This window comes from Bombina bombina, chromosome 2, assembly GCF_027579735.1.
Source record: "Bombina bombina isolate aBomBom1 chromosome 2, aBomBom1.pri, whole genome shotgun sequence".
NCBI classification, from domain to species: domain Eukaryota; kingdom Metazoa; phylum Chordata; class Amphibia; order Anura; family Bombinatoridae; genus Bombina; species Bombina bombina.
In genome coordinates, this window is record NC_069500.1 from 470,803,512 (window position 1) to 470,829,576 (window position 26,065).

General features: G+C 37.5%; 1 protein-coding gene across 1 annotated transcript in view; it reads left to right on the forward strand.

Annotated features, from left to right (window-relative positions):
- The first annotated feature begins 7,874 nt into the window (after positions 1 to 7,874).
- Positions 7,875 to 26,065, forward strand: part of TRPV4 (transient receptor potential cation channel subfamily V member 4) — a 305,278-nt gene continuing 287,087 nt past the window's right edge. Inside the window, exon 1 of the mRNA XM_053702109.1 lies at positions 7,875 to 8,004. The gene's annotated coding sequence lies outside the window, so the exon portion shown is untranslated. The remainder of the gene's footprint in view (positions 8,005 to 26,065) is intronic.

Sequence of the window (26,065 nt, forward strand, 5' to 3'; positions counted from 1 at the left end):
CTCCTTCCATCAGCAAGGGCATTGAAGAAGAAACATGGCTGGGTCTTTCAGCATGACAATGATACCAAACACACCACCCGGGCAACGAAGGAGTGGCTTCGTAAGAAGCATTTCAAGGTCCTGGAGTGGCCTAGCCAGTCTCCAGATCTCAACCCCATAGAAAACCTTTGGAGGGAGTTGAAAGTCTGTGTTGCCCAGCAACAGCCCAAAAACATCACTGCTCTAGAGGAGATCTGCATGCAGGAATGGGCCAACATACCAGCAACAGTGTGTGACAACCTGTTGAGAAGACTTACAGAAAACGTTTGACCTCTGTCATTACCAACAAAGGATATATAACAAAGTATTGAGATGAACTTTTGATATTGACCAAATACTTATTTTCCACCATAATTTGCAAATAAATTCTTTCCAAATCAGACAATGTGATTGTCTGGATTTGTTTCCACATTTTGTCTCTCATAGTTGAGGTATACCTATGATGAAAATTACAGGCCTCTCTCATCTTCTTAAGTAGGAGAACTTGCACAATTGGTGGCTGACTAAATACTTTTTTGCCCCACTGTATGTAATCAGTTATTTTGTGGTATAAGCTACACATAGTGAAAAAGCAGTCTTGTCCTCCATTTGCAAGTATGATGTATACATCCCTAATTCATATTAGTGAGAGGATACCCTACACTATCAGCCAGCACTTCTCTGTGCATATTCCTGCACTGTGCACCAGGTGTCCAGGCAAGCTTTATAACTCCTGTTATTAAACCTGTAAGTACTGACATATTCAGCATGATAAATATCACTGATCCCATTGCTAGGAACTGAAATAGGCTCTATTTCTGTAGCTGAATTTCCCACCCTAGCTGAAACAGGAAGTGACGTAAACAAACTTCAGGGTATTGAACGCTGCAGGATGTGGGAGGGTTACAAAATTTGCAGTCCTAACAAGTATAAAAAATTGCTGCTTTAGCACAGGCATTTTTTTTACAATAATATGTATAGATTAGAACACTGAAGAGACTAAGGGGCAAAATTATCATTGCGCGAGCGGACATGATCCGATATTGCGCACCATGTCCTCTGCACATCGATAAATGCAGACTGCATACGCTCTCAGCATTTGCTCCAGCAGTTCTTGTGAACTGCTGGTGCAATGCCACCCCCTGCAGATTCTCAGCCAATCAGCCACTAGCAGGGGTGTTAATCATACTCGATCGGGTTGTATTGTGGCGATGTCTGTCCGCCGCCTCAGAGCAGACGGACAGGTTATGGAGCAGCAGTCTTTAGAATGCTGCTTCATAACTTGTGTTTCTGGCGAGTCTGAAGGCTCGCCAGAAACATTGGGCATCAAGCTCGATACGGAGCTTGATAAATATACCCCTAAATGCTCTGCACTGAACCATTAAAGCCACTAGATGGAGACACTTTTAACACTAATTATAGCAGAATAAGGGACAAAGAAAAGGAAGTTAAAATTGCATAAAAGTATTTTATTTGCCTAAAAATATTATCAATCTATATAGGAACGAAAAACATAAAGATTATGATAACAAATAATAGAGTAAAAATGATTTTTATTTTTTGTGGAGTATTTTAAATGGTGGGGCAGAGAGTATGCTGCCCACTGTGTAAGAGAGACTTCCTGGAGACAGTGTTTTGACAGGTGTTGGCAAAGATGCATACACTGTGTATGCTTGAGATAACCAAAGAGAGTATGAGATCATGAAGAGGAAGTATTTGAGGTGGTAAACCCAAACCCAGATCCAAGCAATCTCACAGGAAACACTGTCTGAAGTCTGCTTGCACACTACCCTTGTCAAGTAAAGTGTTGATTGCAAAGGTTTGCTGTTTAAAAGGTCCTGGAAATTCCACACCTCTAGATGACCTGTAGCACACTTGGTCCAGTCTTGGAGACATCTTTGTTTCTATCCAGTAAGACTACTTCACCATAGCAAAACAGACACATGAGTATTTTATAATTACAAACATTTACATAAATAGTTTTGCAATTATGTTCCCTTGATATTGTAGCAGTAATTATTGTTTTTACACCTTGCTGGACATTCTTGTTGATATGGGAGGAATCATATATTGGGCACATAATGTAACCTTCGATTTTAAAAGCTGGGACACCCCCTTACAAATGTTTGAAATTCAGCAATGCTCAATGAATTTTAATGATCTGGCCCTTACAACGACATTCCCTTGGCAACCACAGAAGTGTCTATTAATCTAGTCCATTGAAAGCGTCTATCATAAGGACAAGTTATATAGGCGTATTGAGTCTTAAAGTGGTGTATGTTTGTCAGCATATCTTCAATGGTGAAGTGTTACAACTGAGAGTTCTCTGTTTGTTTAAGGGGCACAGCACCAGGCTTGAACATTTTGGAATTTTCAGTCATGGCAAGTCTGATTTTATGTTTCTTTTGGTTAGCAATTTTTGATCTGTTCCTTGATTTTTTTTACAAGTCTAAAAATAAATGAAGGGTTTGGAACTAAGATCAATGAATATTAAATCAGTAGAATGGGACAATTTTGTCTCACAATGAAAAATTATTTCTAATCAACATAGACCACTTAATATGGTATTAAGACAAGATATGCACCAGAAAGGTAAAAGTATTTCAAGATAAATAAAAAAAATACTTTTAAGATTTTAAAGGGATGTAAAACAAATGTTTAATAATGCAAAGCAAAATATTTCGCAATATACTTTCAATATTTACTTTCCAATATTTTTTTTATATAATAAAAAGGTAAGTTTTCCAAATCTGGGAATTGGAAGCACACCCTGCAGATTTCACAAGCCTAACCCTGATACATATCACTGTCCTCAACATAGTGTATAAGATAACATAATGCAAACAATACAAGTTTTACTAATAAAATATTAAATAGCCTTCTATACTCCAGTATCATGTTAGGGAGGAACTAGCCTTTGAATTTTTTTTAGCAAATGTGGTGTTAATGTATGCAACAAGTTTTCATACCTGAGTGGTCTGTTAATATATTGCAACACTACAAAAGTCCCGCAATTACCAGGTCCCTTTAAGCCTAAGTAAGATGTTTAGTACATTTACCTTCTATTGCAATTGACTGACTAAATCAAATACTTTAGAAAAAGCAAATACGGTTTAAAGGATGGGATTGCAATTTGAGTATTAAATTGTCTGCCATAATAAGAAACATAAATTAAGTATTAATAAACTTGATACCATCTGTGTCTGGACTGGACTGTGTCTGTTGAACAAATGCTCAAAAGATAATGCAAAATGGTCTGGCAAGATGGGGGTCTAGGACAGCCCTTGCTGCTCTCACCTCCACTTGGTGAAGGATCTCTAGTTTGAGTTGTTGTTCTGTTGTGCTTTTTGATAATTGTTTTAGACTTTAAAGACATTTGGATATTCTCACTTGATTTCTAACATTTCCAAGCACATATAACAGATAATCCTAACTGAATGAATCAAAAGGTTTGTCATTAAAGGGACAGTATACACCAATTGTCATATAACTGCATGTAATAGACACTAATATGAAGAAGAATATGCACAGATACTGATCTAAAATCCAGTACTAAAGCTCTCAGTTTAGCACTGTTGATGAGGTTAGGTTGGGACTCCCACTGAAAAGGGCTGGGAAATCAAAAAGAGCAGACAACCCCTCCCCCTTTCCCTGCATATGAAAAGACAGATTACACAAACAATAGCAGCTGGAATCTGTAGACCTGGGTCTACATCTGTTACTTTGTGGCTTTGTTAGGAGTCTGAAAAACAGCGCATTATTAAAAAATAAGAAAAACTATACATTGTTACAAAAACACTCACAGATCGGCTATATAAATGGATCATCTACAAAACATTTATGCAAAGACAAATCTAGTGTACAATGTCCCTTTAATAGTAGCTTGTATTGTCATGTAGATCTTTCTTGATGTAGCACATTGTATGATAATATGTAGATGGTCAATGCTGTTAAGGGCTTGTCTCTCTGCAAATAAAGACCCCCTGGTCACTGTGTATCAGGAAGTTCAAAATATTAGACAAAGTGGTACAAAGTTGCACTTGAGTCCTCACAATGTTCCCTTAATTTGCTTTCTGATTCAGATGCTTTCGGGATCACAGATGCTCTGAAGGTCCCTACTAGACATCCTTAAAAGGACATGGAAGCTAAAAAAAAACATTCAGAACAAAATAAATTAACAGCTGTCCAACTTACTTCTAATAAAATGATTTTTCTTGGTATCCTTTGTTATAACTTCTTTACAAGAGCGCATATAAAGGTATGAACAGGAGCATGTATTGAGCAACATATAGTAGTAGTGTTTGCAACATTTGTAACAATGTTATATATCTAGTGCTCAAGACCCACTTTACTGAGCCCAAAAAACAAATTTAAACAAAGGATACAAAGAGAACGAATCAAATTTGATAATAAAAGTAAGTTGGTCAGACATTTATTTTACAAAATTGTAAATGCGATAATATAAATAAATTGAAAGACTTGTTTTTAATTTTACACTCATGAATCATGAATCATATCCCTTTAACTTTTCCTGATGGTGAAAAACCTTCTAGCTGACCTGAAATTCTCAAAATTCTAGTGGCAAACACCATGGTTGTTATATAACTCTACAATATAAGAAATAACATTCATAGGGGCATATTTATCAAGCTCCAAATGGAGCTTGATGCCCCGTGTTTCTGGCGAGCCTGCAGACTCGCCAGAAACAGCAGTTATGAAGCAGCGGTCACAAAGACCGCTGCTCCATAACCTGTCTGCCTGCTCTGAGCAGGCGGACAGACATCGCCGGAAATCAAGCCGATCGAGTACGATCAGGTTGATTGACACCCCCCTGCTGGCGGCCCATTGGCCGCGAGTCTGTAGGGGGCAGCGTTGCACCAGCAGCTCTTGTGAGCTGCTGGTGCAAAGCTGAATACGGCAAGCGTATTGCTCACCGTATTCAGCGAGGTCTGGCGGACCTGATCCGCACTGATGGATCAGGTCCGACAGACCTTGATAAATTGGGGCCATAGTGTGTTTGTGGATTATTTGGTGCATTCTTTATGGCTGAGCTTGGTGTCCATGCCATAACTGTATGATTTAGGAGCCTTTCTTTTGCATCTTATGTGCTTTATTTTCTTAGTATCCATTGTTGAAAAAGAATATGCACATATCCTACACTAGTGCGGATTGGTGCCTTCACACATTGGTCTCTAGTGATTGGCTAACTAGGTGTGTTCAGCTAGCTGTCATATTCCTTCAGCAAAGGATAACAAGAGAATGAAGCAAATTTGATAATGAAAGTAAATTGGAAAGTTGATTAAAATGGTATGTTCTAGCCAAATCATGAAAGAAAATATTGGGTTTCCTGTCCCTTTAAACCAGTAAGCATGATGCACTCTAGTGAGTCCTCAGTTCTTGCCCTTGAAACCTCCACACACTCAAGGAGATCATGGATATAACCACGTTTGCAGTTTAGAAATTTAGTAAAAGCAGGTAATAATGTGTAGGACTTGAGAAATCTAGAATGTATTTGTCAAGTGTAATATCTAAAGTATAAAGCTATATTAATTAATGGGACATGAAACCCATTTTTTTTTATTCTTGATTCAGCCAGACCATGTGATTTTAATCAACTTTCCAATTTACTTCTGTTATCTAATTTGCTTTGTTCTGTTGTTATCCTTACTTGAAAAACATACTTACGTTTGCTCATGCGCAGCAATGCATTATTAGGAGCTGATTGGTGGCTGCACATAAATACCCCTTGTCATTGGTTCACCTGATGTGTTCAGCTAGCTCCCAGTAGTGCATATTTGCTCCTTCAACAAAGGATACCAAGAAAATTAAGCAAATCTGATAAAAGAAATAACTTGGAAAGTTGTTTATTATCATATGCTCTTTTTGAATCATTAAAAAAAACAAACCTTGGTTTCAATCTCTTAAAAAAATAAGGGTATGGTTGGAAAACAGTTGCTTTAAGTATTGTCTAATTTAGTACATTTTGCCATTTTATTTATTAATCACCTATCACTAGTCTAGATACCTATGTTGGTGCTTGTGAAGTTGCCAAAGTAATTTAGTTGAGATGCTAAAAATCCTGAAAAAACAAAACTTCACTGTGAGAGATGACCTCCTCTCCCTTGCTCTCTACAGTAACAAGGATATACTGTATATAGGTTCCATGTCTGTGGATATGGGTTCCTGGATGTACTGGACTTGAAGGCTGCACAAATTAGTCACTGCTTCTGCCACCTGTTCAAGCACAACACCAATTCTGGGCAATATTAAAAAAGATGCTATTGTAAGATATTAGCATATTGTCATAGATTTACCATGGAGCGGCTTTCAGGTTCTTCCCAGAGCCACCTAATATAGATGACAATAGACAGTGGACTTCCTTTTCTACTTCTACAGTTTTCTAAGACAGATCCAAATTTAGGTTCAGCACCCTGGATAGCGCTTGCTTATTGGTGGCTAGATTTATTCACCAATAAGCAAGTGTAACCCAGGTTCTGAACCAAAGAAGGGCCGGCTCTTAAATTTTACATTCCTGCTTTTTAAATAAAGATAACAATAGAACGAAGAAAATTTGATAATAGGAGTACATTAGATAGTTGCTTAAAATTGCATGCTCTATCTGAATCACGAAAGAAAACAAACGTGGGTTTAGTTTCCCTTTAACTTAGTTGCCTATGCCCAAGGTGAAACAACATTTAAATATGTACTACACATTAAACAAGTTGTCTTACTTATGACATTAGACAAATCAACCTATAAATTCAGTGATAAACTTTCATTAATTCTTAAACAATGGATCACATTTACTTTTCACATTGTGTGAAACTATACATTATACTGTGATATTATCACCCAAAGAGTTGAGTAAAGGTTTGATTTTTACAGGTAAACATGAGAAGCAGTTGCCAATCAAGGGTGGGCAGCCAAATCACCATACTCCTTAGTCTCCAACCTGTTCCAACCTGATATTCTGATGCTCACATGCAGGACCCAACCCTTAGAAGTATGGAAAGATAGTACCCTGAGAGTACCTCTCATGTAGTGTCTCAAATCTGTCAATGCAAAAGTAAGAATATATTAGAATAAAACTGCTCAGCTGCACATATCATACATGAAAACATGCAAAAGGAATCAACTGCACAGCTGCTCTTATATATTAGTGACAAATCTGCAAATGTTTGATCAAGGATAATGCAAGACTGTGAAATGGCAGCCCTAACAAAGCTGTCAAGTCAAGCCTAGGTCAGCAGATGTTTTTCTTAGGGGGGACATCAAATTTGTTAGGGGTAGTTGTCTTCAAAAGTTTTATAATATTCGTTTTATTATAAATCAGTTATTCCTTTATAAGAATAAATACATGTTAAAATAATCTAAAGATTGTCCCATCTTCATTATTAGCATCCATGTATACTTGTAAAAGCTGTCCCAGGGAAGGATAGAATCTATTAGAAGAATGAGACCTTCAGCCATAAGGACTGACACTAAAGATATAATAGGAATATTATTTCACCTTTAATTGTAACATAATGTATATATATATATATATATATATATATATATATATATATATATATATATATATATATATATATATATATATATATATATATATATATATATATATAGAAACCTTTAATTCAATAAAATTGTGAAAGCTCGTGTGTGTTCAGTACAGTGATGCAGAGCTAATATAGGAGTTATTTAGGGCTGGGGAGGGGATATGGGAGGGCTGGGGAAGAGGAGATCCCTGGAAATGCTCTCTAGTGTTTGGAAGCAGGAGGAGGTTGCACAGACAGGTGGGGTTAGACCAGGAGTTGGGGGTGGTGCTTTCACTGGAGCGGCAGCCGGTGTCCCAAGAGCAAAACAGAGGTTCATTCAGCACTGGAGCTTACGCTGGAAGTCAAGAAGCTGGATTTATACTTTTGATAGTGGATTGCTGTACATAATATTAATATCACAGGACAATCACGCTCAGATCAGCAAGAGGTAGGTTCTTCGATAGTACAGACACAGGGAGGGACTGTATCTATTTACAGGAAATTAATTCCGCTGTATTTACTTAACCTTCTGTTGTTCAGCCATAGCATCTTTACGCAGTGCGTGTACGGTTACTAATAAACTTTAATCAAGAATGAATGTCAGAGTCTCAGTTGGTAAAGACAGCAGTGTTGCCTGTATATGTCTGATAGCAGGGCTGGGTGTTCGTGCCAGAGGTTTCATTCATTACACAACCAGGTTATTTTGTCTTTTCTACAGTTATTTCCTGTACTTTAGTTAAATGTATAGTGTGGAAAGCTACAATTAGAACTGAACAATCAATCTAAAATGTCCTACAATGTTGTATGCTGTGTGTATATAAATTTGTTTCTTGAATTGGGATTCGATCATTGAAATGGTTAATCATCAAACACACAGTAATATAGTAATGTACGGTGATATAAAAACAATAAGTAATGCATAGTATCCTATGTAATAAAGAAGTTGTGACTGTGTCAGTGCCCCCCAATGGTACTTGTGTATTACGGGCTGTGACAAAGTGAGTGGCTCATACTGTATCTGAATAACACTTTTTGTTTAAAGTTATAGATACCATATCCAGGCAAATATCTTTAGAAAGGTTTTGGAGAACATGAATTAAACCATGTGGTGTGGGGAGTTATTTCCTCTTCTTGCTTCCTTTGTTTAGGGAAGTTTGTTTGTGTGTGTGTGTCTCTGTTGGTTGTAATTATTTGTGATTGTGTCATGTCACTGAACCTTATGTAGTTTGCTGTCTGGGAATTGCGAAACACATCCGTGATTAATAATAGAATAGAAAGCAATATATTTATACAGAAACAAGTCTTAGAGATATTAGGCTGTTCCTGATTCCCTGCAAGTCCCAACAGGTGTTGGAGAAGAATTCCACCAGAATGAAATGTAGCTGCTGGGGAAACATGCAGTGTAGTTCTATGTCGTTGGATCAGGGCTGTCATATGCTGTTCTCATGCCAGTGATTTACAAATACACACATTTTTATAAATGTTTTTTATTTATACATTATTCCCTTATTGTTATGGGTCTTTTACCCAGGGAGATGATGTCACCATATATACATTGGACACTCTTCATGTAGTTCAGTTTATCACCTCCATTCCACTACTGCAGTGTTTCCCAAACCCAGTCCCCATGACCCTTAACATGCCAGATATCCATCAGCTGATTTTTTTTTCACCTGTGGGGTTCTGAGTAATGGAGTTAGGAAACACTGCACTCCTGCCTCATACTCCCAACCTTCTTATTGCTCTCCTTCACACCTATCTGTGATCTTACCCATTTCTTTTCAAGGGACAGTTTACACCAATTTTTATATAATTTCATGCAATAGATACTGATCTAGAAATCATGTATAAAACCTTTTAAAAAACTTACTTAGAAGCTCCAAGTTTAGCACTGTTGATGAGGTTAGGCTGGGACTCCCAGTAAAAGGGGCTGGGAAAGCAGAAAGAGCTGGACCCCCACCCCCCTGCCCTGCATATGAAAATAATAGCAGGTGGAATCTGTAGACCTGCATCTGATACTTTGTGGCTTGGTTAGAAGTCTAAAAATCAGCACAAAGTTATTAAAAAAATAAGCAAAACTATACATTGTTAGAAAAACACTCACAGATGGGCTATATAAATGAATAACCTACAAATCATGTATGCAAAGGAAAATCTAATGTACAATATCCCTTTAACTATCCTTCCAAGTGGGGCGCCTAGACTATAGGCCCATGTAGTTATTGCAGCCTTAATTTTTAGTTCTAGCAATACCTTTTGCTTTTCAATTAATGTTATAAAGCATTGCATGATTTAGTTTGCTTTATGAGAGAGAAGGTAATATTTCCTACTGTTAATAATTTATGTATGTTCTTATTTAGCACCAGTAGACAGACAAACATTGTTTTTTTTTTCTCTGCCCTTGAAGGGCCATTATAGTGTGTGTGTGGGGGGAAATTACATATACTCATTTGTTAAAGCATGTAATTTTTTCACCATCGACTTTGTGTTTACCCCCCCCAAATGAATTAAACACATAAGTAAAGCACCACTCATGAGCAGCACAGAATACTGATTAGCTAAGCAGCAGTTTCAGCTCAGAAATAGCAGTTCTCTGTGGCTCCCAAACTGTACTTTATCTTTGTGTGTAACCCCATTGCAGAGGTAAAACACATAGATTTGCAGGGTTGATAGTGATAAAATTACATGTTGTATTGAATGAAAGCATGTCATTTTCACTATACTGGCCCTTTGTGTCGCGCCCTATACAAAACACAGCTGAAATATGTTGCTGTCTTGGATTCCTGAAGTAAAACCATTATCACTTGATAGCTTGCATAACGACAACAGAAAAAAATAGAATATATATATATATAATCTTTTTTTTTTTCTGGTGCAAGATCACTACATTAAAGGGACACTGAACCCAAATTTTTTCTTTCGTGATTCAGATAGAGCATGCAATTTTAAGAAACTTTCTAATTTACTCCTATTATCAAATTTTCTTTATTCACTTGGTATCTTTATTTGAAATGCAAGAATGTAAGTTTAGATGCCGGCCCATTTTTGGTGAACAACCTGGGTTTTCCTTGCTGATTGGTGGATAAAGTGCTGTCCAGAGTACTGAACCAAAAAAAACCTTAGATGCCTTCTTTTTCAAATACAGATAGCAAAAGAACGAAGAAAAATTGATAATAGGAGTATATTAGAAAGTTGCTTAAAATTGCATGCTCTATCTAAATCACAAAAGAAAAAAATTGGGTTCAAGATCTGTGCAAATCCAGTGGGGATCTTGCACCGGAATCAATCCAGCTCCAAAAAGAACCAAATAGCGCTTTTATTTCTGCATTCGAACCCTTATGAAGGATCCAAATTCACAAGTCCTAATTAAAAAAATAAAAATAAAAAATAAATAAAAATATATAAATATATAGCAAGCAAAATGCAGCACTCTCTGGTCTTAATGGTAGAAAACAAAGTAGTTTATTTAGTGACGTTTCAGGGAATGGAACTGGTCTGATGAAGGGGAGCATTCCCCGAAACGTCACTAAATAAACTACTTTGTTTTCTACCATTAAGACCAGAGAGTGCTGTCTTTTGCTTGCTATATCATACCCCTATTCGAGCACCCTAGCATGTGAAGGACAGTTTGTGAGAGTGCACCTTTCTCATTCTATGTATATGTATGTATATATATATATATATATATATATATATATATATATATATATATAAGCAAAAAGAGTCAGTTGCACTCTCACAAACAGTTCTCCAAGGGCCAGGGTGCTAGAGTAGTTGAAATGTAGCAAAACAGGAAACAGCACTCTCTGGACTTAAGGAAGTGTGTTTTGCTACTTGTTTTTTACTTAAGTCCAGAGAGTGCTGTTTCCTGTTTTGATATATATATATATATATATATATATATATATATATATATATATATATATATATATATATATATAATGAGAAAGGTGCACTCTCAGGTATTGGCAGGTGCACTCTCACTAACACTTTAGTTCCAAGTGCTAGAATATGGTGTAGAATATGGAAATCAGGAGACAGCACTCACTGATCTTGACAATACTGGATTTATTCAGTGACGTTTCGGGGAATACACCCCTTCATCAGACCAGAGTACATAGAATGAAGCAAACATTTATACTGTTCCATAAGACCCTTCCCAAGTGTGAAATTGCGCCAAAATTGTTGCCATGGCAACCACCAAGTGTCAACAAACCCCATACAAATGAATTAAAAAACAAATGAATTAAAAAACAAAAACAAAATATACCAAATAAGTGAACATTGCAACCATGTACATATACAGAGCAAGTGGGAATCATAATGCAAACGGTAGATACAATTAAAGATCAAACAGAATATCAATAGAAAAAAGTATTCAGCATAGATAGACATTATGTAACCGATGGGCAGCAGTTAACAGGGCCAATGAGCAATGCTTAGATTAAACGTTTCATTACAGGCTTATACTGAGCAAGCAATATATACATATACAGGGCATACTATCCCCATCATACAGGCAGGTAGACAAGATAGCGGAACGACTATAAGTAGAAATCACACTGCAGGCATATATTAGCAGGGGGTGTCCAAGGTATATGTATTGGGACTTATCTCATTAGTAGTCCCAATACATATACCTTGGACACCCCCTGCTAATATATGCTAATGTATGCCTGCAGTGTGATTTCTACGTATAGTCGTTCCGCTATCTTGTCTACCTGCCTGTATGATGGGGATAGTATGCCCTGTATATGTATATATTGCTTGCTCAGTATAAGCCTGTAATGAAACGTTTAATCTAAGCATTGCTCATTGGCCCTGTTAACTGCTGCCCATCGGTTACATAATGTCTATCTATGCTGAATACTTTTTTCTATTGATATTCTGTTTGATCTTTAATTGTATCTACCGTTTGCATTATGATTCCCACTTGCTCTGTATATGTACATGGTTGCAATGTTCACTTATATGGTATATTGTGGTGTATATATATATATTTTTTAATTCATTTGTATGGGGTTTGTTGACACTTGGTGGTTGCCATGGCAACAATTTTGGCGCAATTTCACACAGGGGGAGGGTCTTATGGAACAGTATAAATGTTTGCTTCATTCTATGTACTCTGGTCTGATGAAGGGGTGTATTCCCCGAAACGTCACTGAATAAATCCAGTATTGTCAAGACCAGTGAGTGCTGTCTCCTGATTTCTATATATGTGTGTATATATGTATATATGTGTGTGTGTGTGTGTATATATACAGGGAGTGCAGAATTATTAGGCAAATGAGTATTTTGACCACATCATCCTCTTTATGCATGTTGTCTTACTCCAAGCTGTATAGGCTCGAAAGCCTACTACCAATTAAGCATATTAGGTGATGTGCATCTCTGTAATGAGAAGGGGTGTGGTCTAATGACATCAACACCCTATATCAGGTGTGCATAATTATTAGGCAACTTCCTTTCCTTTGGCAAAATGGGTCAAAAGAAGGACTTGACAGGCTCAGAAAAGTCAAAAATAGTGAGATATCTTGCAGAGGGATGCAGCACTCTTAAAATTGCAAAGCTTCTGAAGCGTGATCATCGAACAATCAAGCGTTTCATTCAAAATAGTCAACAGGGTCGCAAGAAGCGTGTGGAAAAACCAAGGCGCAAAATAACTGCCCATGAACTGAGAAAAGTCAAGCGTGCAGCTGCCAAGATGCCACTTGCCACCAGTTTGGCCTTATTTCAGAGCTGCAACATCACTGGAGTGCCCAAAAGCACAAGGTGTGCAATACTCAGAGACATGGCCAAGGTAAGAAAGGCTGAAAGATGACCACCACTGAACAAGACACACAAGCTGAAACGTCAAGACTGGGCCAAGAAATATCTCAAGACTGATTTTTCTAAGGTTTTATGGACTGATGAAATGAGAGTGAGTCTTGATGGGCCAGATGGATGGGCCTGTGGCTGGATTGGTAAAGGGCAGAGAGCTCCAGTCCGACTCAGACGCCAGCAAGGTGGAGGTGGAGTACTGGTTTGGGCTGGTATCATCAAAGATGAGCTTGTGGGGCCTTTTCGGGTTGAGGATGGAGTCAAGCTCAACTCCCAGTCCTACTGCCAGTTTCTGGAAGACACCTTCTTCAAGCAGTGGTACAGGAAGAAGTCTGCATCCTTCAAGAAAAACATGATTTTCATGCAGGACAATGCTCCATCACATGCGTCCAAGTACTCCACAGCGTGGCTGGCAAGAAAGGGTATAAAAGAAGAAAATCTAATGACATGGCCTCCTTGTTCACCTGATCTGAACCCCATTGAGAACCTGTGGTCCATCATCAAATGTGAGATTTACAAGGAGGGAAAACAGTACACCTCTCTGAACAGTGTCTGGGAGGCTGTGGTTGCTGCTGCACGCAATGTTGATGATGAACAGATCAAAACACTGACAGAATCCATGGATGGCAGGCTTTTGAGTGTCCTTGCAAAGAAAGGTGGCTATATTGGTCACTGATTTGTTTTTGTTTTGTTTTTGAATGTCAGAAATGTATATTTGTGAATGTTGAGATGTTATATTGGTTTCACTGGTAAAAATAAATAATTGAAATGGGTATATATTTGTTTTTTGTTAAGTTGCCTAATAATTATGCACAGTAATAGTCACCTGCACACACAGATATCCCCCTAAAATAGCTATAACTAAAAACAAACTAAAAACTACTTCCAAAACTATTCAGCTTTGATATTAATGAGTTTTTTGGGTTCATTGAGAACATGGTTGTTCAATAATAAAATTAATCCTCAAAAATACAAATTTCCTAATAATTCTGCACTATATATATATATATATATATATATATATATATATATATATATATATATATATATATATATATATATATACACCACATACATACATACATACATATATATATATAATTTTATTATCGGTTATTTTCAGAGTCCGCAGCGCTATTAACAAAGGCGGAGTACAACAAAACAATTATATGGATCAAATGGGTAGAGGGCCCTGCCAAGAGTTGCACTGTTGTAGTCAGCTCTTGAGAAGGTGATCAACAAACAGCTGGACTCTTAGGCTTACGTGCTAATGGGATAGCAATGGAGGAGAGGAACTGGTATAAAGAAAGGTTAGCGTAGGTGGTATGCATCCCTGAACAGCAGAGTCTTTAGGGAGCACTTGAAGCTATTAAAACTAGAAGAGAGTTTTGTTTAGCGAGGCAGAGAGTTCCACAAGATGGGAGCCAGTCTGGAGAAGTCCTGTAAACAGGAGTGTGATGAGGTGACAAGAGAGGAGGAGAGTAGGAGGTCGTGAGCAGAGCGAAGGGGACGGGAGGGGGAGTATCTGGAGACAAGGTCTGACATACAGGGGGGAGCAGTGCAGTTGAGGGCTTTGTATGTCAGAATGAGAATTTTGTGTTTGATCCTAGAGGCAAGAGGAAGCCAGTGAAGAGATTGGCAGAGAGGTGCAGCAGATGAAAAGCGACGTGTAAGGAAGATGAGTCTGGCAGAGGCATTCATTATGGATTGTAAAGGAGCTAGGCGGCAGGTGGGGAGACCAGAGAGGACAGAGTTGCAGTAATCAAGGTGGGAGAGAATGAGAGAGTGGATTAAAATCTTAGTTGTGTCTTGTGTAAGGAAGTGTCTAATTTTAGAGATTTTTTTTAAGGTGGAAGCGGCAGGCTTTAGCCAATGACTGAATGTGAGGAGTGAAAGAGATCTGACCCGAGACATCTAGCATGCGGGGTAAGGGTAATGATGGAGTTGTCGACAGTTATAGAGAGATTTGGGGTGGAGAGTTTAGAAGAAGGGGGGAAAATAAGGAGCTCAGTTTTGGAGAGATTTAGCTTGAGGTACTGAAAGGACATCCAGTTGGAGATGTGAGAAAGACAGTTAGTGACATGGGTTAGCAAGAAAGGAGAAAGGTCTGGTGCAGAGAAGTAGATTTGGGTGTCATCAGCATACAAATGATATTGTAAACCGTGGGACTTTATTAGAGAACCTAGTGATGACGTGTAGATTGAGAAGAGAAGGGGACCGAGGACAGAGCCTTGCAGTACTCCAACAGAAATTGGTAAAAGGGCAGAGGAGGCCCCAGAGAAGGCTACACTAAAGGTACGGTTTGACAGGTAGGAAGAGAGCCACGAGAGGGCTGTGTCACATATGCCGAAGGATTGGAGGGTTTGGAGCAAGAGAGGGTGGTCAACAGTATCAAAGGCTGCGGACAGATCAAGGAGGATAAGCATAGAGAAGTGGCCTTTTGATTTTGCTGTAAGTAGGTTGTTGGTAACCTTAACAATTGCTGTCTCTGTGGAGTGATGGGGACGAAATCCAGATTGCAATGGGTCAAGGAGGGAGTTTATTGTAAGGAAATGGGATAGGCGTGCATAAGCTAGTTTTTCGAGAAGCTTTGATGCAAGAGGGAGGAGGGAAATAGGGCGGTAGTTGGATGGGGAGGTAGGATCAAGGGAAGGTTTTTTGAGGATAGGTGTGACCAGTGCATGTTTCAGCGATGATGGAAATATATACCGGTGCTGAGGGAGAGGTTGAAAGTGTGTGAGTATAGGGGTAAGGGTGGCAAAGAGGGAGGGGAGCAGCTGTGAGGGGATAGGGTCAAGGAGACGGGTAGTGAGGTGAGAGCGCAGTATAAGTTCTGAAACTTCTTCCTCAGTAACAGGGGAGAATGAGCTAAGTTTAAGGTTATGTGGGTTGTGGTTGTTTGAGAGCTTTTGAGGGGGTGAGAGAATGGAATTATGTTGAGAGCTGATTTCATTTCTGATGGAGTCGATTTTGTTATTGAAGTGGTTGGCAAAGTCTTGAGCTGACAGAGAAGTTGTATTAGGAGGTGGGGGAGGGCGGAGAAGAGTATTGAAAGTGGAGAACAAACGTTTTGGGTTTGAAGAAAGATTAGAGATAAGAGTAGAGAAATAGTGTTGCTTATGGAAATTAAGGGCAGAGTAGTAGGAGTTCAAGATAAATTTGTAATGTTGAAAATCAGCTGAACTCCTAGATTTTCTCCAGTGCCGCTCAGCAGTATGGGAACATCTGCGTAGGTATCGTGTCAGAGGAGTATGCCAGGGCTGAGGATGAGTGTTTGATTTCCGAGCTATGGTAAGAGGGGCGAGATTATATATATATATATATATATATATATATATATATATATATATATATATATATATATATATATATATATATATATATATATATATATATATAATTTTATTATTCTTTATTTATAAAGCGCCAACAGATTCCGCAGCACTTCCCATGGGTACAAGGATAACAGTACAGTGGAGAAACAATACGATAAGACACAAAATTTTACAGACAAATACAGGGGGAATTGAGGGCCCTATTCCTGTGGGAACTTACAATATATATTTTGGTCTGAGGAAGGGATTTGCGTACCCTGAAACGTCACCATTGAATAAATAAGGTATTATTTGAACTGAATTCAGTGAGTGCAGTCCCTACTTGTTGATACTTATTTAAATTTTGACTGAGCACCCTGGTTGCTGACTATCTTTGAATTGTGAGTGCAGATACACAGTGGAAATATATATATATATCCCTCGATTTACGGTCCAATTTGCACCGTTTCAGAATAACAACCTTTTTTTTCAGTCATGTGAGTGCTATTGAATAGCATTGAGAAGCAGTGCATTGATTAAAATAGCCAGTAGGTGGAGCTGTCCGCTTGTGTTGCAGCAAAGCTATGCAAGCCAAGCAAGCTAAAATGAATCAGTATAACTAGACCTGAGCTATCGAGCAGCTTTCATAGGAACAAGTTCTTCCGGTCTATAAATCAGTCCAGATTGGAATGCATAGAAAGAATTGTTTGCAGAAAAATGCAAGTAAAGTGTGTGTTGTGTGATTATTTTATTAGGTTTATAATCCTGTTTAGCAAAGGTTTTTGTTTATGTAACTTAGTTTAATTATATATTCTGTGTTGTGTGATTATTTTATTAGGTTTATAATGCTCTTTGGCATTTAAAGTCTTCATTTCAAAGCTTTAAAAATAATGTATTAGGTGTTACTTATGACAATTTTGAGGGACCTGGAACCTAACTCCCTCACTTCCCATTGACTTACATTAAAAAGTGGGTTTCAATTTACAACGGTTTAGATTTACATAATCTCCACCATAGGAGAAAACCTAGGGAGATGGATTGACGAATTTCTACAACCCATAGTAAAAAGTTTACCAGGTTACCTTAGGGATACGAAACACCTACTACGTAAGGTGGAAGATCTAGGATGGGATAGTGAATCACTGTTCTTAACTATAGACGTAGAATCGTTATATTCCTGTATACCGCATAGGGAGGGACTTAATGCTCTTAATGAAATGCTACATATGTATACTAAATTTGAGACGTGCTTCATTGAATATATTGTAGACATTGTTCAGTTTCTTTTGACCCATAACTATTTTTTATTTGAAGGCTGCTTTTATGTACAATGTCAGGGCACGGCGATGGGGGCGAAATTCGCCCCCTCGTACGCTAACTTATATCTTGGATTTTTTGAATTGAAGAAAATATTTACTATTAGTAATCCTTTTCAAAACCGTATTTTATTCTATACTAGATTTATAGATGATTTACTAATAGTCTGGAAAAGTGGTGATTCAACTATAGAACAGTTTATGGGATATTTAAATGACAATAATAACAATCTGAGGTTTACATTTTTTTGTTCAGAGAAAAGTGTTGATTATCTAGACTTGACAATAAAAGGAGACTTAGATAAAGGGTGTATTACAACAGAAATATTCAGAAAAAAAACATCAGGCAATACTATACTTAGAGCAGATTCGGGCCATCCCTACAGTGTGAAAAAGGGAATTCCAAAAGGCCAGTTTATGCGTTTAATATATTTGCTTGTATAGAGTAATTTTCTTCACTACTACAATTACGTTTTAAAGAACAGACTGATGGATAGGGGCTATAAGAAAAGGGATCTAGAAATAACTATGGAAGAGGTTAAGGCTATGGACAGGAAATCTTTATTGCAGGATAAAAACAAACAGGACAAAACTTTAGGAAATATGGATAGGTTAACTTTTTCCACTAAATATAGCAGACAATATCCAGAAATTTGTAAAATTATTCAGAAATTTAGCCCACTATTAAGAAATGATCCTAAATTAAAAACAGTCATAGACAAAGGGATTAGGTGTGTATCAAGGAGAGCAGAAACTATAGAGAACAATCTTAAACGAAATTTCTCTATCAAAGAGAAAAAGGACGATAGAATGTGGCTTAAAAAGAAAAATGGGAACTATAGATGTGGTGGCACACCATGCAAATCATGTAAATACCTGGTTAGGAGTGATACTTTTAACTCTACAGTAACAGGTAATGTGTACATGGTGAACCATCACATTAACTGTAATTCCAGATATATAGTGTACCTTATCACTTGTAAACTTTGCTTTTTTCAGTACACTGGCAGAACGACACGTATGCTCAAGGATAGAGTGAGAGAGCACCTGTTGTCCCTTGAGAGTGAGGTGCCAAAGACACCGGTGGCAAAACATTTTGCCCAACATAGAAGGAATGATAATTTTGATATAAGTGAACTAAAATACATCAATACTTTATTCTCATTTCAAGGTATTGATCATGTGCCCAAACTGAATACAGGTGGCAATAGGTCTCAGACGCTTAATAGGAGAGAAGTGTATTGGATTTATACCTTGAAGACAGGGAGTCCTTTAGGCATAAATGAAAACTCAGATGTAAAACTTTATATCGGTAACTGAGATGTAATCGATAGTTAATAGTATTCCAATTTTTCTCCTTAGGAGGATAAATATGTAAATAAAACTATCAATAAACAAAGGTGATAAGTTATCCCAAATACTATTATTACTAGAGGTTACCTTTGGTATTGTAAAAAAAAAAAAAAAAACTACCATTATGTTGTGCTGAGTCCTGAGTACATGTTTATACCTATATTTGAAATATGCCCTTATATTTGTGACCTCTATAATAGCTCAGTGGTATACGAAATGTTAGTGCAGCAAAAGTATTTGTTTATACAGCATTAGCTGCTTTTCCCAACTTATGTGTTAATTTTTCTAACTATATCTTTAGATACAATGTACTCGTAACATACAAATTCAAGATTGTTATTTTATATATTGTAATGTGATACTGATGCACCAGATTGAATGGCGTATAGGTTATAAACATGCCGCTAAATATATAAGCGGTAGTATACCTTTTAAATTTTTGGGAATGAGTGGTGAGCCTAATAAAAGGTGCAATCAGACAGCTGTGAGTATCCCTGACGAAGTGCTGTTTAGCAGCAGGAAACGCGTTGGATGTAGCTGATGTGTGTGGAGTGGTGGAACCTTTGTTTTTTCGATGTGACAATAAATACACAGTGTTGATTTAGCTCGGTCTAAGAATGCTTATTTCTTCGCAATTGTGGTAATATTGGATTCTTTTTTGGTGTGTGAGATACACCGCGGAGATTTTTTAAGCTACTAGTTCTGTACTGGATAACGGCTGTCTGGTGAGAAGGAGGAGTGCCTGAACACTTTCTAACATCCCGCATAGTGGGGCCGGATAACCGTGAGTAACCTGGGTTGATGTTTTTTACCATTGCACTAAGTCAGTTCGAGACCACCAATATATTCTCATGTTATTTACCTGTGATACAATATAATATACTGGAATACTGAAAGTTTTGGAGGTTACTTGAACGTATATTTACCTACAAATGGAGAAATATAATACCCAATAATGTATGTGTAAAAACTCACTCAGCTGAATATATACACAGTTAACACTCTATATGTACCCGGATATTAGAGTGTCACTAGTAAGAACTTTGCAACAATTTGATTCCTGTAGATTACCAGGTTGTGGCAACAATACATGCGAGACTATAAACCAATTTGAAAAGGAAAAAATAACCGTCTGTTCTGGTTGCACACAGCTGAAAGTGATTACATGTCTTATGGCTCAAATACACAGTTTTTGCAATAGTGTGTATTTGTGTGTATATATATATATATATATATATATATATATATATATATATATATATATATATATATATATATATATATATATATATATATATATATATATATATATATATATATATATATATATATATATATATATATATATATATATATCTATATCCCTCGATTTACGGTTCAATTTGCACCGTTTCAGAATAACAACCTTTTTTTTCAGTCATGTGAGTGCTATTGAATAGCATTGAGAAGCAGTGCATTGATTAAAATAGCCAGTAGGTGGAGCTGTCCGCTTGTGTTGCAGCAAAGCTATGCAAGCCAAGCAAGCTAAAATGAATCAGTATAACTAGACCTGAGCTATCGAGCAGCTTTCATAGGAACAAGATCTTCCGGTCTATAAATCAGTCCAGATTGGAATGCATAGAAAGAATTGTTTGCAGAAAAATGCAAGTAAAGTGTGTGTTGTGTGATTATTTTATTAGGTTTATAATGCTCTTTGGCATTTAAAGTCTTCATTTCAAAGCTTTAAAAATAATGTATTAGGTGTTACTTATGACAATTTTGAGGGGCCTGGAACCTAACTCCCTCACTTCCCATTGACTTACATTAAAAAGTGGGTTTCAATTTACAACGGTTTAGATTTACAACCATTCCTTCTGGAATCTAACCCCGGCGTAAACTGAGGGCTACCTGTGTGTGTGTGTATGTATATATATATATATATATATATATATATATATATATATATATATATATATATATGTATATATATATATATATATGTATATATAAAATATAATATGTCTGGGTATATAGGTGTTAACTGTTTTATACTTATATGCTTAAAGGGATATTAAACTAAATTTTTTCTTTAATGATTCAGATATAGCATGCAATGTTAAACAGCTTTCTAATTTACTTCTATTATCAAATTCTCTTCGTTCTTTTGGTATCTTTTGTTGAAAAGCAGGTACGTATGCTTAGGAGCTGGCCTGTTTCTCAAACACTATATGGCAGCAGTTTTGCAAGAATGTGATCCATTTGCAAGAGCACTAAATGGCAGCACTATTTCCTGTCATGTAGTGCACCAGATGCCTACCTAGGTATCTCTTCAACACAAGAAAATAAGGGTTTTGTCTTTTTTATAACCTTGTAGTAATTAGTAGGTAACTATCCAAAAGTGTGCTTTAGCATTATAATGTACACAAAAACCTATGATAGTTAGATAGGTAGAGAAAAAATAAATGCTCTTCAGCACGTAATTATTTGTTACAATTAACACTTAATGTTTATTACTGATTCTTTAAAAGACAGCATGAAAACGGTGGAGAAATTGCTGCCACCAAAAAAAATTAAAAGCACCTCTGTCTCTGGTATTTGAAGGTTTGTTGAACAATTAGGTGTTGGTCTAAGGGTAAATGGTAGTTTTAGCAAGAAAAAGAAACCACTACTGTAGCGTAGGGTTAGCGTTATGGGATTTTTGGCTTGTATTTAGAAATATGAAGTCGATAGGTAACGATATGAGTATCACTTACTACCAAGCCAGAAAACCACATATAATTTACTCCTATTATCAATTTTTCTTCATTCTCTTGCTATCTTTATTTGAATAAGAAGGCATCTAAGCTAAGGAGCCAGCAAATTTTTGGTTCAGAACCATGGACAGCACTTGTTTATTGGTGCTGTCTAATCAGCAAGGACAACCCAGGTTGTTCACCAAAAATGGACCGGCATCTTAACTTACATTCTTGCTTTTCAAATAAACATACCAAGAGAATGAAGAAAATGTGATAATATGAGTAAATTAGATAAAGTTTTGGATAATTTTATCAGTTCTCTCAAAATTGCAAAGTATAATACAGCAAGTGAATAAAATGAGACTGCAACTATGTTGCCAAATCTGCTGTGCAATTATAGGAGATAATTTAGTATCAATCTCACAATCCTGGATAAGATGAAACTTATGTAGCAGCACAACAACTATATGGGCCACATTAGCAATAATGAACTGTTTAGATCATTCAAAGGTGCAGACAGCATACCATAGTAAACCAATTGCTACTGGCTAACAGAATTACCCCGAGGGTTTAAAGGCATGTGTGCTATAATAATGATGTTTCGCTGTACTGCACTTGTTAGTAGCGATAATAATACTTAGAGAAACCCTCCTAGTATAAAATAACTATATACTCATGAGATTACGTTACTCAGTCTGATATGAAATATAGATGTTTTATCAACACATATAAAGTGGTGTGTCTCTTAAGCTAACTGTAGAACTCAGAGGACTAGGATATAGATTTAGATGATGTATTACAAGTCCTTAGATTTAGATATAATACAGGTCCAGGTCCAGGCAACGGTACTATAACAATTCCAGTACCATGCTTATTATTAACTCAAACTACATATAAGCGATCAGTGTGCAGATAGCGGTACTATTACAAATCCAGTACCGTGCTCATTAATAGATCAGACGTTATATAAGCGGTCAGCCAAATTAGAGTAAATTCCGGTTAGCCACAGAACTAAATTAAAAAGACTAATAGGAGCCCAAAACAACTCCCTCCCGCCCTTGACTTGTTTCGCCAAACTGCTTTTTCAAATACTTATATATTTCAATCTGCTGCCCATCGCTGCACAATTTACCCCCTTCGCTGCGCTAGGTTCTAGAACGAGTCTCCCATTGGAGCCTATGAAAATGCGCTCTCATGAGTGCAAAGTTTCCCTGCAAAGTGAACATTTGAGTATGCTGGTATTACGAAGTGGAGTGCAAATATCTCTTTCGAAAAAAATGTAGCCCATAGTGTTAAAATGACATGCGCTAATCCGTTAGATTAAGTAATTTTAACACTAGCAATGCTGTAATTTTATGTGTGTAACCCTGCAATGGTGTTCAACACATACTTAAAGGAACATTACACACTAGATTTATCTCAACATAAATGTTTTGTAGATCCAATTATATAGCCCATCTGGGAGTGTGTTTGTAACAATGTATAGTTTTCCTTATTTTTTAATAACATTGTGCTGATTTTCAGACACCTTACCAAGTCCCAAAATATCAGATGTAGACCCAGGTCTACAGATTTGTGCTGTTATTGTTTGTGTAACCTGTCTTTTCATATGCAGGGAAGGGAGGAGGGGGGAATGTCTGCTGTTTTTTCTTTCTCAAACCCTTTCACTGGGTGTCTCAGCCTAACCTTTGCAACAGTGTTAAATGGGAGCTTCTAAGTACGTTTTTTTTTTTTTTTAAAGATTTAATACTGGATTTCTATATCGGCATCTGTGCATATTCTTCTTTATAGTAGTATCTATTGCATGCAGTTATATGAAAATTGGTGTATACTGTCCCTTTAAAGTCCCTCTTGGAACTAGCAGGGCACCATGTGTCCTGAGCAGAAACTACAGGTGGCCCAAATGGCGCTAGGACTTTGTTATTGATCCCTTTGCAGGGGTTAAACATAAAGCGTTACATGCTCTAACTGATATCTAACTTTCATTTTAATACTATAATGCCCCTTTAAATATTACGTTTGACTTAAATAGAGCAATGTTAATGCACAATAGCTTTGGTATTTTTGCACTTCACTGTATTAGAGATTTTAATAGGAAATCTTTGAAAGCCAAGCTTTTTTTTAAAAAAATTCTTTTCAGCCTGGCTTATTCTTTGAAATATATTTGACCTTGTTCTTTCTGGAGCCAGAGATTCCAGGCAATGCTTCAAGGGTTAGGGGAATAATGTATTACTTGTAAGAGAGGTGATTGATTTAGTTTTCCTTTCTGTGTGTATAAATAATTACACTAACATTAGTGCTGGAAAATCAGATCTTTCACAGCAGACAGATATTTGATTTATAGATTACAATGTGGAATTTAATGTATCCCTTTTATAGAACGTCATCATATTCAATTATATAAAAGCCTTTTTTTTATTGTTATTGATGTGCTGTTATGGGGTTTATTTATCATGAGGTGAATGCACATGTTGGTTGGAGGATTAAAATCACGCTGGACTGGCGTGTTTGACAAGCCCTGCCCTCGCACAGTTGGTTGCACAAGAGCAGGACGCTGGCATTGCATAAGCCTATGCTCGTGCAATCCTAAATATGGGAAACAAATGTGCCCCACAAGTGCGGACAGGTTCATAAAATGTGAACCTGGTCTATCTGATCATTGATAAATCTACCCTTTTAGCTATGATCATCCACTTTTTCTTTAAAGCACTGGTTTTCAAATCTGTCCTCAGGCCTCCCCAACAGGCCAGGTTTTCTGTATTACCTTGGATGAGAACAGGTAAAATAACCATGGTTACTGATCAGCTGATTATTTCACCTGAGCTCCAGTTCAGATATCCTATTTTACATGTTTCATACATCCTGAGAGCAAAGATCAAAGTTCGGTGCTTCCAAACCTGTTATATATGTTACACAATTTGCATACCAGTTCCCATACTCCCCAACATCTCTATTTATCTGTGGGAGGCTAGAGACAGAGTTAAGCGGTCTGGGGCAAAGTGTGGTCAGGCCAGAATAGCATTGTGTGAGGGCAGTTCCAGGTTGTGGGGTGCCATCAGGGGCAGACTGAGACAAATCAGGGCCCCAGGCAAAAATCAGGGAAGGGCCCCCACTGTCTCACACTGACCCAAAAAATGAACATGGTAGCCGCCCTGCCCCCACCAGACCCCAAGACATGGCCCCCAACCTCCAGAGCCAGACCCCACACTCCATGGCCCTCAGAGCGACAGACCCACGAAAAGACCCCCCCACATACTCTAGGGTCCCCCAATTAACAAACCCCACATCCAGGCCCCCCACTAAACTCACACTTAACTGCTTAGTTACTGATAGGGCAGCTGTCAACCCTTGTCCAGGTTCTATTTGCCCGGCTGACCAGTCCGCCCCTGGCTGCCATTTCTGGTAGGAGTTTAGGTGGTCCCTGCTTTCACTACATGAAACCGGCACATTTAAAGGGTAGATAAATATATGGAACTGTTGGGAGCTCCGGATACCTCCTGTTTTATTTGTTTATTTATTTTATTATAATACAATGATAAACTATATAGACAATATTGCACAATAGGTGTCCTCCCTGACAACCTTACTGAGAATATTTATTTTAATTATACTAATTCCGTCTCAAACTTATCCCTACCATGTCTGAAAGCAAAAGCACCCGAAGCTTGACAAGTCAGCTTAATTATGGAAAGGAAAGTTGTATAAGGGGGGTTATCCTGATTTTTACCACTCGTGCTAATTGCACTCCCTGTGTACACAAATAAAGTGTATGAAAAGGCCCTGTGTGTTCAGTAGAGAAGCTCTCTGTGTTACGTGAGTCAGCTCAGGCAATGGTTTACTAGAACTAATGGTTTTCCTCACGGCCTGCAGGTTCCCGTTCCTGTACTGCATCAGCCGTTCCCAGCTCACTGCGGATGTTTGCTGGTGATTGGCTGAGCAAGTCTGTGGTTACCTTTGCAGAAGCACACAAAGGCTGTCACTTGCAGCACATT